The 12,500-nt window shown below is 40.8% G+C and overlaps 1 long non-coding RNA gene across 1 annotated transcript in view; it reads left to right on the top strand.

Annotated features, from left to right (window-relative positions):
• Positions 1–11,078: 11,078 nt before the first annotated feature.
• The window catches only part of LOC117946652, a 16,520-nt gene continuing 15,098 nt past the window's right edge, over positions 11,079–12,500 (top strand). The window contains exon 1 of the long non-coding RNA XR_004657069.1: positions 11,079–11,260. This is a non-coding gene — a long non-coding RNA (uncharacterized LOC117946652). The remainder of the gene's footprint in view (positions 11,261–12,500) is intronic.

The following is a 12,500-nucleotide window of genomic DNA, read 5'->3' as shown; positions in this document are numbered from 1 at the left end:
TTGGAGGGGGGAGTACAGAGTAAAGGAGGGGGGGTGTAGGGGCGGTCACTGTAGCGACGTGAAGCGACTTTGTCTCAGGAGAGGAGCTCCTTCGATCTGATTATTTGGGAAGGACAAAGTGCTTTTGTTGATGAAGAGTCGCAGTGATATCTGGGAGTTCTGGGAAATCGATGGGACGCGCAGAGAACTGGGCTCATTGATCCGGGCCCCGGCATTGACAGTCCACCGCCTGGTTAGCTATGCGAGAGGATGGGGCCAAACGAGCTGCCTGTGAAAGTGTTTGTGTGTCTTTATTGCGCGTCGTAAAAATGCACCACTGTTATTGGTATCGTTTGTATTGACAAGCTTGGCTCTGGAATGATTAATAAACACCCATTCCAAAGTTTGAGTAGTGGGTGCATGTGTCTGCACGCACATGTGTGTGGATGTGTGTGTGTTTGTTACAGGTGGATGTTTTATGCACATTTGCCTCTTTTCATCTCTTTTCAATTCCCCTCTCTCGTTCTCTTTGAACGTATGAGTCAAACTTTGGAAAATAAAGTAAAAATGAAAAGATGAGTAAAAGTAACACTGCATATTTTGTAGCAGATTCCAATGCAGGATAAAGAGAGATAGTGAGAGAGGGAGAGAGAAAAAAGGAAAGAGAGAGAGAGAGAGACTCAAATCACTCAAATGAGGGCCTCTCATTATTGGGCCCGGGCGTTGTTTGTCCAGGCAGCTTTTTCCTGGCACCTTGTTAGAGATGTCCAGGGCTGGTAATTGGATCCGTCTTGCCATTAGAGTGGAGCCTGAGCTGACAGACGCTCCGACCGCAGAGACGCTTAAATGACAAATGTTCTCTCTCCTTCTAAAAACCTGAGTGTAAAGCTGTGACGTCTCGTTATCGTTTCTCAGACGAGGTTTGAGGGCGCTGGCAATCAAGCGGGCTGCTTAAATCTGCGAGCCTCCAGCGCCGGTGAGGAAGGGGGAGGGGTGACTGATGCCGTGAGAAAGCTTAAAGTTAAAAACGTGGTTTGTGGGTGTATGGTAAAAGTAGCAAGGTGTTTTATTTTTAGTTTTTAATCAAAGGGCATCTTCACCTGGGTGTGGGCAAATATGAGTGGAGTTACCACCATAACATCCACTGTGCATTGATTCAGATTAGAAGACCATTACAGGTAGCCAAGACATTAAGATCCACCCTAGACGCAGCAAATGGAAGTTACAGCCAGTCCAGCAACTCTCTGTTTGTATATTGAATTTTAAAGGACAACACACATTAATCAATATTTCTGTAAATGTGCCAGTTTTAGTGTCACATTCCATGTTGCATTATGTGAATTGTCTGCAGGTGTGTGTGATTCTCCGCAGGTGTGTGTTGCTGATGACAGGCCTGCAGTCAGCTAATTTGGAACTGCAGTCCTTTGGTCTGAGGATTTTAGACCATGGCAGGAAGAAGCAACAAAAAAAAACATGAATACAGGTTAAAATACACACATAGTAATCAAAAAGACACCGTGCATACAGCTAGATCAGAAATATACACTGCATGTTGTTGTTTTTTGTATGCCATGCGTAATAAAACTAGCAGAGATTACACATCAACAGAAGTTTGAGTCATTATAAGAAGCCGAGCAAGCATCAGGACATGTTCATGCAACTCCGACACCAGTCAGCCATGCAAAGCAGTAGCAAGCAGTAGTAAAAGTATGAAATAAACTATATTACTCGCTCATGAAGGCATTAATATAGCACAGACTAATTTGATGGTATAATAGTTAAAATACTATTTCTTTTTTATACACCCCCAGGGAGTGGTGAGCGGGTTATATTTGACATAGGGCAAGACATCAAACACGTTTGCAACAGATCAACAGGGATGTCAACTGCTTGCGAGCTGGAAGAAACAAACTCTAGTCCGGCCAATCACATTGTGCATATAGTCGGTGGGCGGGCTTAACGTAATGACAGCAGAGACAGGGCGTGAAGTCCCTGCTACTTGAAAACAAAGAAGATGGATTGAAGGATCGGCTGAACATGACTCCGGAAGACTTAGAGTTGAGCTTTTCTTTGAGAAAAGAGGAAAGTACGACACAAGAGTCATTCTTAAAAAAGGAAGCTGCGTTCAGAGTTTTGCCGACGGGATCTATCCACTAGCGTTGCTCTGGTTGGTTGTAGCGGTATCGTATTGCGTTAAGAGGGAATTTGAAAGACAAGTGTTTATCCCATCTGAGCCCTACCAATGGTGAGACCTAACATCTTGATGTAGGTCTGCCTTGTCAGGCTACATTACAGGCACCGATATGCAGCAAAATCACCAAACACCATACATGTGTTTCATTGAGCAACATATCCAAATGGTTGTCTAGGCGTAATTATTGCATTCTGTTCTGATGATGTACATATCATGCAGTTTTTTTTTAAGATGGTGCGTTTAACGTATTTAGCATGGCCTGTGATCACAGTTTGAAGCCATGCTGTCAAAATTACCCAGTGTTTTCCAATAGTATTCAAACAGTCACCTTGTATGAAGTAAATTCTCTAAAATTAATAATTATAATGATGTATACTTTATTAATCTTGCACGGGGGAATTACACTCTGCTGTTATTACACACAGGCCTGAATTACCCACACACATGCTCAGTACCTATACATGCACTCAATGGAGGGATGTCAGAGTGGGGGGGGGGGACTGCCCCTAAATAGGCGTCCCGAGCAGTTGGCGGTTCTGTGCCTTGCTCAGGAGCACCTTGGCTGGGCCCAGGAGGTGAACTGGCACCTCTCCAGGTACCAGTCCACCACCATTTGGTCCGTATTGGGACTTGAACTAGTGACTCTCTGCTTCCCAACCCATCTCCCTATTCAACTGAGCTACTGCCACCCCCAATTATAGACCACCCACCAAAATTGTAGGTTTGTCCCTTTTCCCTCCCCTTACAAAAATAGTTGTTGCTTGTTTTTACATGTAACGTGAGATTTATTTTGTATTCTTTCTTTTCTTCAGTATTAATTTTTTTGTAAATCTTTACAATTGTTCCCCGAAAGAACCAAGCCAACCGGCATTGTTTACATTTATTTATCTATATTTTATTCAAAACTTGCTATTTCTATCAGCTAGCTTGCTCTCGTTCCCTACAAATAACCTTGTCAATTCTCAAAAATGGCGAGAAAGACTTGCTTTAGTTTCATGGCTCAGGAATCTTCCATTCACCAGTAAAATGCAGAGAAACAAGCTGTTGTTTTACTGAATGCAAATGAACAATGTGAACAAAAGGGCTTTCCAATTAAGTGTGTTTGACATTCATCAAACATGCGCTGGCTCAAGACGAGACTCCCAGATCCTGTACAAGCATTTCCATATGGTTCATGTCGGACTCCAGATTCTTCTTAGTCAAATAAACAACTATAAGAATTTTAAGTGACATAATGTGTTTTCTGTATGGATCATGTTGAGTTTATAGTGATTAACTTCACACTGACAACAAAATTGCAGGTCTAGTGTTTTGGGGTAATCGATTGGCAAAAAAAGAAATGTAAAATAACTATATCTCAATAGTGTATAATCACATGAAAGTGAGAATATGTGCCGGCTTTGGTTTGGCTGCAATGCCCTATATTTACATTTATATACTCTTAATATGGTCTTCCAATTGTGCGTTAAAAAGATTGTAATTCATGCCTGGATTACGGTCCCTGGCAATGATTTTTCTACTGCAGCACAACAGCAGTCAGAGTAAGTTTTGTTTTTTATATGTTTCATTTATTTAATGTTAATAAAGTTAACAGGGCATGACTCATGCATTAGGTCACTTTTTACTTCCAAACATCCAACTAAGAAAACAATCTTTCCCCAACCATTACTAAAGGCCTGAACATAACATAATACTTGACATAAATAGTATGAAACTCGTGCTTTGACTCAAAGAAATCGAAATAAATCTAGATGCCACAAATTTTCAGCAAAAGCATTTTCAATGAAGCACTTGAATGCAGGTCTTTCCGAGTGTAACAGGTGTAACGTACATGTACCACCACCACAATAGTTCCTTTCCGGGCAGATGTGCACCCCCTCCAAATAAAAACACACTGCTAAGTGTTTGCAGATGGGAAACAGGGGATGAATAAGCGTCCAAATCATTGCACTAGGAACTCCATCTGGAAGAAGAAAGGATTATATGATATGATATAAGGATTAAAAAAGTAGGATCCCAATGTATCAGAGGACCCTGCAGTTGGCGTATTGGGAACATTAAAAATGGAAAGTAAATGCAGAAAAACATGAACAGAGAGATGAAGGGCTGAGCAGGTGCATGAAAACATGGAGCAATGATTCTTACCTGTCTTTTTTTAAAGTATGGAACCAATTGAATGTGTTAGAGAAGAAACACCAGGACTTCTTCAGATATGATTATCTTGAGTCTAAATATGGCGTGCGCAGTCATAGATGAATCCAATAGTTGTATACGTTCCCACTCCAAATGATCCAGCCTGGGAGGAAACACTGGAGGTTAAAAATCAATTTGAAAAAAACATTACGCAAAGCATTGAAAATGGGCTTGCATGATGTTTGTGTGAAGGTTTGAGAGACAGGTTTGTCTGAGAAGCAGGTATCCAGGTGGCCCTCTTCCTCTTGTTTATCTGTTGTTATTGTCTCCTTCAACCCGCTATGGTTCAGATTAGCATAACTGACAGGCTTGTTTACATCTGCTGTAATTAAAGCCTTGCTGTACACCATGAGTCATGGCTCCATCTGCACTATGTCATCCAATGAGAGCGTGAGATGCCTATGGTGAAGAGAAGAAAGATAGAGCCGGCTGTTCTCATGAACCATTACGGTAATATACTGTAACTTGTATGTACTCCTTGAACTTTTGGTTGTATGCACCACATTGATTGCAACGGATCGCTATTTTTACAACGTAAGTGCATGGCATGAAGCGCACGGCACAGGTGCATTTAGGGCGTGTCCAAATCCACTTTTGCTAGTTTGACAGTGGAATAAAAGGGTCTGTGCGCCGGGCGCATGGTTCAAACAACGTGCAATAAACCAATCAGACCTTGGCCTATTGCTATCATGGAGGATTTGCACCGTATTTAAATTTTTTATCTTTTGCATGTGTGTGTGCACTGCTGCGCTTCCCTGTGTTTGTGTGTGTGTGTAACAAGCATAGTGTGCAGGCGCTGTGCAATGAAATGCTCTGTTTTTGACTTTAGACCAGGTTTTTGTTGGTCAACGGCACGATCACTTCATGCTGCCGCAAGATAGTGTAACGCTTGTGAATGTTTGCATTAACTATTAACTTGTTGTGATTACATACTAGTGCTTTCTGGGCGTGGATAGAGTAAGAGCACGGAGACAGCTTAGACTGTAACTTGGTCCATTTCTTTAATCACACTTCTTTTTCTAGTTCAGAACAGCTTGAGCACTCATACATGCCTCAGCATCTCCTCATATCCCTCCGCCAACCTATTAACTGAATTACAGGCAGGGTAGGCCTACAACATGTCAAATAGCTCCCTAGTTAAATGAAGGAACAAAATACACTATGAAGCTACAAATGATGGAATTATTACTTATTTCAGTAACTCTAAAAATTCACAAAATAAATCTCATCTTACAATAGCAATACGCCAAGATTTCCCCTGAACACACCTCCGTGTAAGACCAGCACCCCCATGGGGGCAGAGATGGGCCCTGGTGCATTTGCTATGTTAATGCACGGAGGAGCAGAGTTTGTGCCACTGGAATAGCAATACTTGTGTTGTCTTTGCGTCAAACATGGAAAAAAACCGTTTTGGTCACTTTTTTTTTTCAACATTGCTTTTCCCAACATTTTTGTCACTTTTCCAATGTTGTTGGTGCTTTTTTTTATGTTTTTGAAGTTTTTTCCAAAATTTTTATCTTTGTTATGTTGACATTTTTAGCTTATTTTGATGGCCCATTTTTTGTGACAAAAAAAAACAACTAACTCAAAACGGGTCAATTTGACCCAAGGACACCACGAGAGTTAATCAGAATCAGAAATACTTTAATAATCCCCGGAGGGAAACTCTGTGTTGCAGTTGCACAAATAGTAAAATATAGTATAGTAAAAAAGAGTAGAAATATAAATAAAGAAATATAAGGAGTGTGGATATGTACGGTATTTACATAGTTAAAGGAATATTATACAGTATTTACATGATAAACATAATTGAGGAGTTGCAATGGTGAAAAGTAATAATAATAATAATAATAATAATAATAATAATAATAATAATAATAATAATATTAGTAATAGTGGCAGTTGAGTATTGCACACATTTCAGGCCAGTGTCATTGCACAAAACATATGATATTATCCCGTTTCAACCTCTCTAAGGGTGTGTGTGTCAGACACTTAGAGCGAGGAGTTATAAAGTGTGATGGCCACAGGCAGGAATGACTTCCTGTGGCGCTCTGTGGTGCATTTTGGGAGAATGAGTCTGGCACTAAAACTGCTCCTGTGAATGAGCAGCCAGCCATGGAGTGGGTGTGAGACATTGTCCAAGATGGCATGTAGTTTCAACAGCGTCCTCCTCCCTGACACCACCCACAGAGAGTCCAGCGCCACCCCCACAACGTCACTGGTTAAGGGGAAAACACAAGACTTTCACTCAGCAAACAGAGTTTTTTTCTCCCAGGAGTAGTATTTCAGGGGGCTGGTGTTTTAACCCAAATCACAAAGTTTTTCTACTTTAAACTATTTGTTTTGGTGCCTACACTTCATTGTTGTCGCCGCAGGACAGTCAACTTTTTGTTGGCTAAACTCATATCTAACAATAGCTAAACTTTGCATGGGAACAGCCAGCATCTGCTGTCATTTTGTAAGATATACCTATGAATTGTGCGTAAGTTTTCGTACAAACATGCAAACCTGTTAATCAGAATATGTCGTCACAGAGACTAGGGAGTAGGGCTGGTGAGGAAGAGAAACAGACATAAGATAAGAACATTATGGTCAGATAAATGCGCTCCACTGACTTTACCTCACACATCTTAAAAACAAAACCAACACTGTTGCACAGAGATTTTCCTTCACTATTCCAACCCCTTTTAATCCCCTGAAAACCATACATACAGGAAAAAGGTAGTTTTTGATTGATCTATTCCAAAATAATAAGGTAGATCCCATTGGGGTGCAGTTATCTTGGCATAAGCACATTGGTATTCAAATCCTTGGATTCTGAAACAAATTAGAAGATTTTTTTTACATTTCCCTGGAGTGGTGTGTAGGCATGTAGAGTCTGCCCCACTACAATGTAGCAATTCAAATTTCATATGTGGTGGTCCCAAAGTTAAACAATGACATTTAAAAGCACCTCTGTGTCCCCATTACTCAGGCTAATCCATAGGACACTCCACAGTTTCCACAAAGGGACTTTTTTCTATTGTAGAAAGTGTTACCAGTGAAATCTGATCTATGGATTATCCAGAGTACCCAAAAGTTAAATTCTAGAAATCAACTTTTTTAAATGTAAAAAAAAATAATTAAAGTTTTGTGCACTTCGAATCAAATTTCATTCACTTCCATTGTTTTGCAGAAATATCTAAAGGTATATGCAAAGGTATTTTAAAATATGGCCAAACCAAACTATCCGAATGAATAAATACTACTAGAGGTTAATGAGAAAACATCTGTATTGGAATTAGATTTAGTTTTGTGGTTAATGTCTTTTTCTGTTGAAGTTTTCTTATATTTATGTCTTTGACCGGTTCTTTCCACTGGAGTTGAACTTTTTGAAGTTGCAGACTCATGCTTTTAACCGTTGACAAGTCAGCTCAGTAGACCATCCATCTTGTTCCCATCCTAGAAGGCCTTTCCTGCTCTGCGACATGCACACATGCCGCGGTAAAAACACTCACCCTCATACTGTGTTTAGAGTAGGATACACAGGGTTGACAGAGAGGGAGGAAGCATGCGTTGCACATACAACTGGCTTCATTTACATGCAAGCACACAGGCACACTTCTTTCTTCCTGTAGGAGGGTAAGGTGAAAATGATACAGATGCTGTACTGAACTTTTACACATACTAGATTATACATGTATTATAGTGAGTGAACAGTGAGATTGATAGTTTTAATTTCAAAGATTCTTTTTTTGGAATAGTTTTTTCAGCTTGTCGCCCACATAGGTTGAGTATGTAAGCAGCTCATAATGAATGACAGTTAGGTTTGTTGTTAGTGCGTGCCCTCTTGTGGCTGTAGAAGAACGGAGGAGCAAACAAGGAGCGCTAAATTCTGCATAGATCGTGTTGGTGGATGAGTAAAAAAACAGAACACTTATGCAGGTAACTAGGATTCATGTCTTGTGTGTAACTAACTGTCCTTTTGAAGTCAATCGAGTTTTACCTCTGACTTTTACAGCCTTTAGTCCATGACACAAGTAAATCCATGACATCACGTTATATCATTTTAATCGTTTTCGTCACTAATTTTAAGCCAATCCTTGACTTTTTGAGTATTTGTCTTACCTTCTTCTAGTTTCTTTTGCCCCCATGAGAACAACAACAGTGCCAGCGCATCCGCATGGCGCAAGCGGTCGGTGATCTTGCATCGCTGTTTGTTCACATAGTAACATGGAGGGGAAAAAAACATGGACGCTTCCGCAGGGGTTATTGTCATGTCCTTTTCGTCTCCAAAGCTGAACGCTGCTGATGTACTTTCTCAATGGTGATGTAAAATGGACCATAAACCATTGAGTAAACACAGCCAGACTGATAGATACATAGGTTGGTGGAGCTGATAGAGTTAATTAGCAATGGCTTGAATGTGACGGACGTTCTTTGAAATAAAATAGCTATAACTTTAACGTAGATAGTTAATTTTTCATATGTGTTTTAACAGATTTTGGCCTCTAAGTAATTAGCCACCTTGTGGCAGTAAAGAAAACATTTGTCTGTGTTGTTTTGAGAGTATTTAAAAAAGTAAATATAATATTGTATAGGTATGACGTTTTGTTGGCGTGTTGGTTTAATATGAGGGGAGAAAGAGGGGATGCAATGCAGATAAGGGTGTTGACTCAGCCTTAATGGTTGGCGCTTTCGCTGCTGAGCTACCGGGACACCCCCATACAAAACATTTCGTAATACATTTAAAATTTTCAACTTGGTCCCTTTTTGCTTTTTCTCCTCTTCCTTTATCCGCCCCTTTCGCATCCCTCCCTCTCTTTTTCTCTCCCGTAGACTAAAGGTAATTCTTGCGTTTCGCTCCTTGTTGTTGCTATTATCTGCTTTATTGAGCACAGTGTCCACTGTGCACAATTCATGGCCATTTCCATAAAGCAGAGGGGACGGGGGGAGATATTAGAGGAGCAGCAAATGACTCATGACTTAGAAAGGAAGAGGGGAGGGCAAGGGGGGGGGGGGCTGATGTTGGGCCTTGGGGGAAGCCAGACTCCACTACCTGCTTCTCTTTTCCACAGCGTCTACGCTACCCATTACACTATTTTCTCTTCTCGACTCCCTTCTTCATCTGCTTCACCTCCTCCTTGGGATACTACCCCCCACCCCCCACGTCTATACCTCTGCATTGCAAACTCCAACATTAAATTGTGATGGATGAAGAGCGGAGGGCATTCATACAAATCAATGACTTTAGTGTATGTGTCATTAGCCTGCACCACGCAGCCAGCGGTCAGCGTCATAAATCACGGCGTGATCGGCTGTCTGCCGTCCCACAAACTGCATGCATTAGCTCACACCGGTGTACCGACCCAAGCTGCTTACTATAAAACAAGTAATAAGGCAAGGGGGGGGGAGGAGAGGTCCTGTGTGGAGCTTCCAGTTCATGAAGGATAACGAAGAGTCTTAAGTGACTCAGTGAACTATATCTGATGACTCGGCTGAACTTCATTGTGTGCACCACAACTGCCATGTAATGGCGTTACAGGACATTTAGAACTGAATGCATTTTCTTTGTTTTTGGGTGGGTTTGGGGAGAGACGGTAGATGCATCATCTGCACGATACATGTGTACACTGTCATATGTCCGGGCTCATGTGGTAACACCAAAGAGGAAGACGACACCATGTCAAATATTCAAACACGACTTCATTAAATCAGGGTGAACCAAATTAGACCACATTAAATAAATTCATCTTCCAAACAGCGTCCAGTTTTTATTTCTTTCAGGCTGTTGTTAGCCTTTTTTGTCTTTCCTGTTTCCTCTGGTTTCATAGAAGGTGCTGTATAAATCTAAGTTATTATAACATTGGTTGCTACAATAAACATACTTTTGGCTCGTGACACAGTGACGTAACTCGGTTTAACTCATGAGACAGCCAAAGTAGGCTAAGTTACCGCATGCAACAATGCACCTGTAACATATTCTCTTATTGTAAATGAATGATTTACATTCATCTTGGCTAAATGACTTCCACATGACGCTAGATCACTGTGAAGAAAAGACCTTAATGACAGCAGGTGTGGTAGAAAAAGCAAAATCCGCAGCTAGAATCAACACAAAACTGAAAGTTACAAAGTCTTGGTGACTCTATGGTCTATGAGGATCTGTACTGTGGTTAAAAGGTCCATACATTCAGGAGGAATAGTTCATAGGAATCGATTCGAATTATAAAAAAGAAGTTGTCTTAAAGAGAATTCACTGACAAAAGGGTTAAAATTCTGGTGAGCTACAAAGTGGTCTCGATCTCAATCCTCAGCCTGGGATTCATTGCTCGTGTCTCCTAGCTTTTTTTACCTCCTAAAGTTCGTAACACGAGAGCCACATTCAGCCCCCCCCCCCCCCCCCATGTTGTTTTAACCATCATGTTGTCCTTGGGTGAAATTCACCCGTTTTTTTAAATTTATTTTTAAATGTCACTAAAAATGGGCCGTCGAAATAAGCGCTAAAAATGTCAACATTAAAAATATTAAACGTTTCTGGAAAAATACACCAGAAATGTTAAAAAAATGTCGGGGGAAAAGTGATACTAATGTTGTCAAACCTGTAGGTGGCTGTGTAACGAGAAGCTCAAACCCATGTGAGCCAATCACAATGTCGAAAACAGCAACAACAGCAACAAATCACTTCTTCTCCTCTGTCTCTCAGTTTCTTGGCTTTCTAATCCTCCTTTTCTCTCAGTTTACATGCAAATGTGTAAAAGGAAGATTTCAAATATCTGCACTCTGGCTGGAGTTTTTTAGAAAGACTCATTTTCAGAGGCAAAATTTTCGTTTGCGTGTAAATGAAGGGCACAAACGAAGGGAAATGTCTGTTTCTCAAAATAACCATGTACGTCTAATCAGCGTCTTAATGTCTCATTCATAAATGAGACCCCTGTTCTTTAGTTAAGCAAAAACTTTTTTGACACTCTTGACGCTTGTTTCGATGCTTTTTTCAATGTTTGAAACACTTTTATTGACTCTCACTAATCTGGTTCCTAATTTACCATGACATGTTGCATCCTATGTTAGTTGTCGGCGCTCAAAGGTCCCATAATGCAATTTGAAATGCAAATACACAAAAATACAAATGGTAAAGTAAAGTCGATCAGCGGTTAATACACCGATATTTCTTAGAGTGCATGTCACAATACTGGAACTATTTCAGCAAATAAAATCAATTTAATATCCCGTAATTAATAAGTCTTGTACAAGGAATGCGAGACAGCATGTTACCACCCAAACTTGTTAAATACGTATGGGACGGAGAAAGACGTCCGTATTTTACGAGATGAGTGAGAACCTGTTGCACCTCCTGAGATTAAGAAATTAAAAATTAATATTATTGCTGCATGATTTGGACTAAAGTGTAATAAGCATCATGCCGACTCCCCTCCATAGAGGCGTCCCCTGTAGCGTAGCTATGTAAAAAGTTTTTTGAGTCCACAGCAGCAAAGAAGATTGCGGCTAAAGGCATCATTAATCAAGGCCAGTGCTCAATTAATCAAAAGAGGAGAGTCTTGATCCCGCGACCCTGCTATCCAAACCAGAACCCGGGTGTCAATACTGTAGCCTCAGGGAAGCAGCCAGCCAGAACCGCTGCACCAGTCCCAGTCAATAGAGAAGCCTGAAGATCAAGCTGTCCTCCCACACTGGTTTCCAGAGGTAGAAGTCACTGTCGCCGTCCACACTGGCGTACGTCACCTCGCCCCGTTGGATGCACGCTGCACACCGGGGGTGGGGGAGATGCAGATTATAAGAAACCAACTTTTGTGGAAGTCCCCTGTTTTTTTTTCTTCCTTGATTAAGTACTGGCCGCAGGAGGTTGTGAAAAATAAAAAAATAATTAAAAAAACACATAATGAGGTGATTATCTAATACGGCATGAATGATACTTGTGCTTGAAACAGTTGGTGTGTAATGATGTTTAATTGCGCTGTGAGAAAACATAAATGAATCATATGAGCAAAGGCTGTGTTAAAGCAGGCCTGTACTGAACTATAGCCTTAATATACCAACACAATTACCCATTTGTCAATTTTTCTGCAATGGATACAGATATGTACAGTACATAATGAGCGTCGCTGTCAGGCAAAAACATTGTATATCCGAA

The sequence above is a fragment of the Etheostoma cragini genome, chromosome 1 (assembly GCF_013103735.1).
Source record: "Etheostoma cragini isolate CJK2018 chromosome 1, CSU_Ecrag_1.0, whole genome shotgun sequence".
NCBI classification, from domain to species: Eukaryota; Metazoa; Chordata; class Actinopteri; order Perciformes; family Percidae; genus Etheostoma; species Etheostoma cragini.
This window is presented reverse-complemented; position numbering and strand designations above follow the sequence as displayed.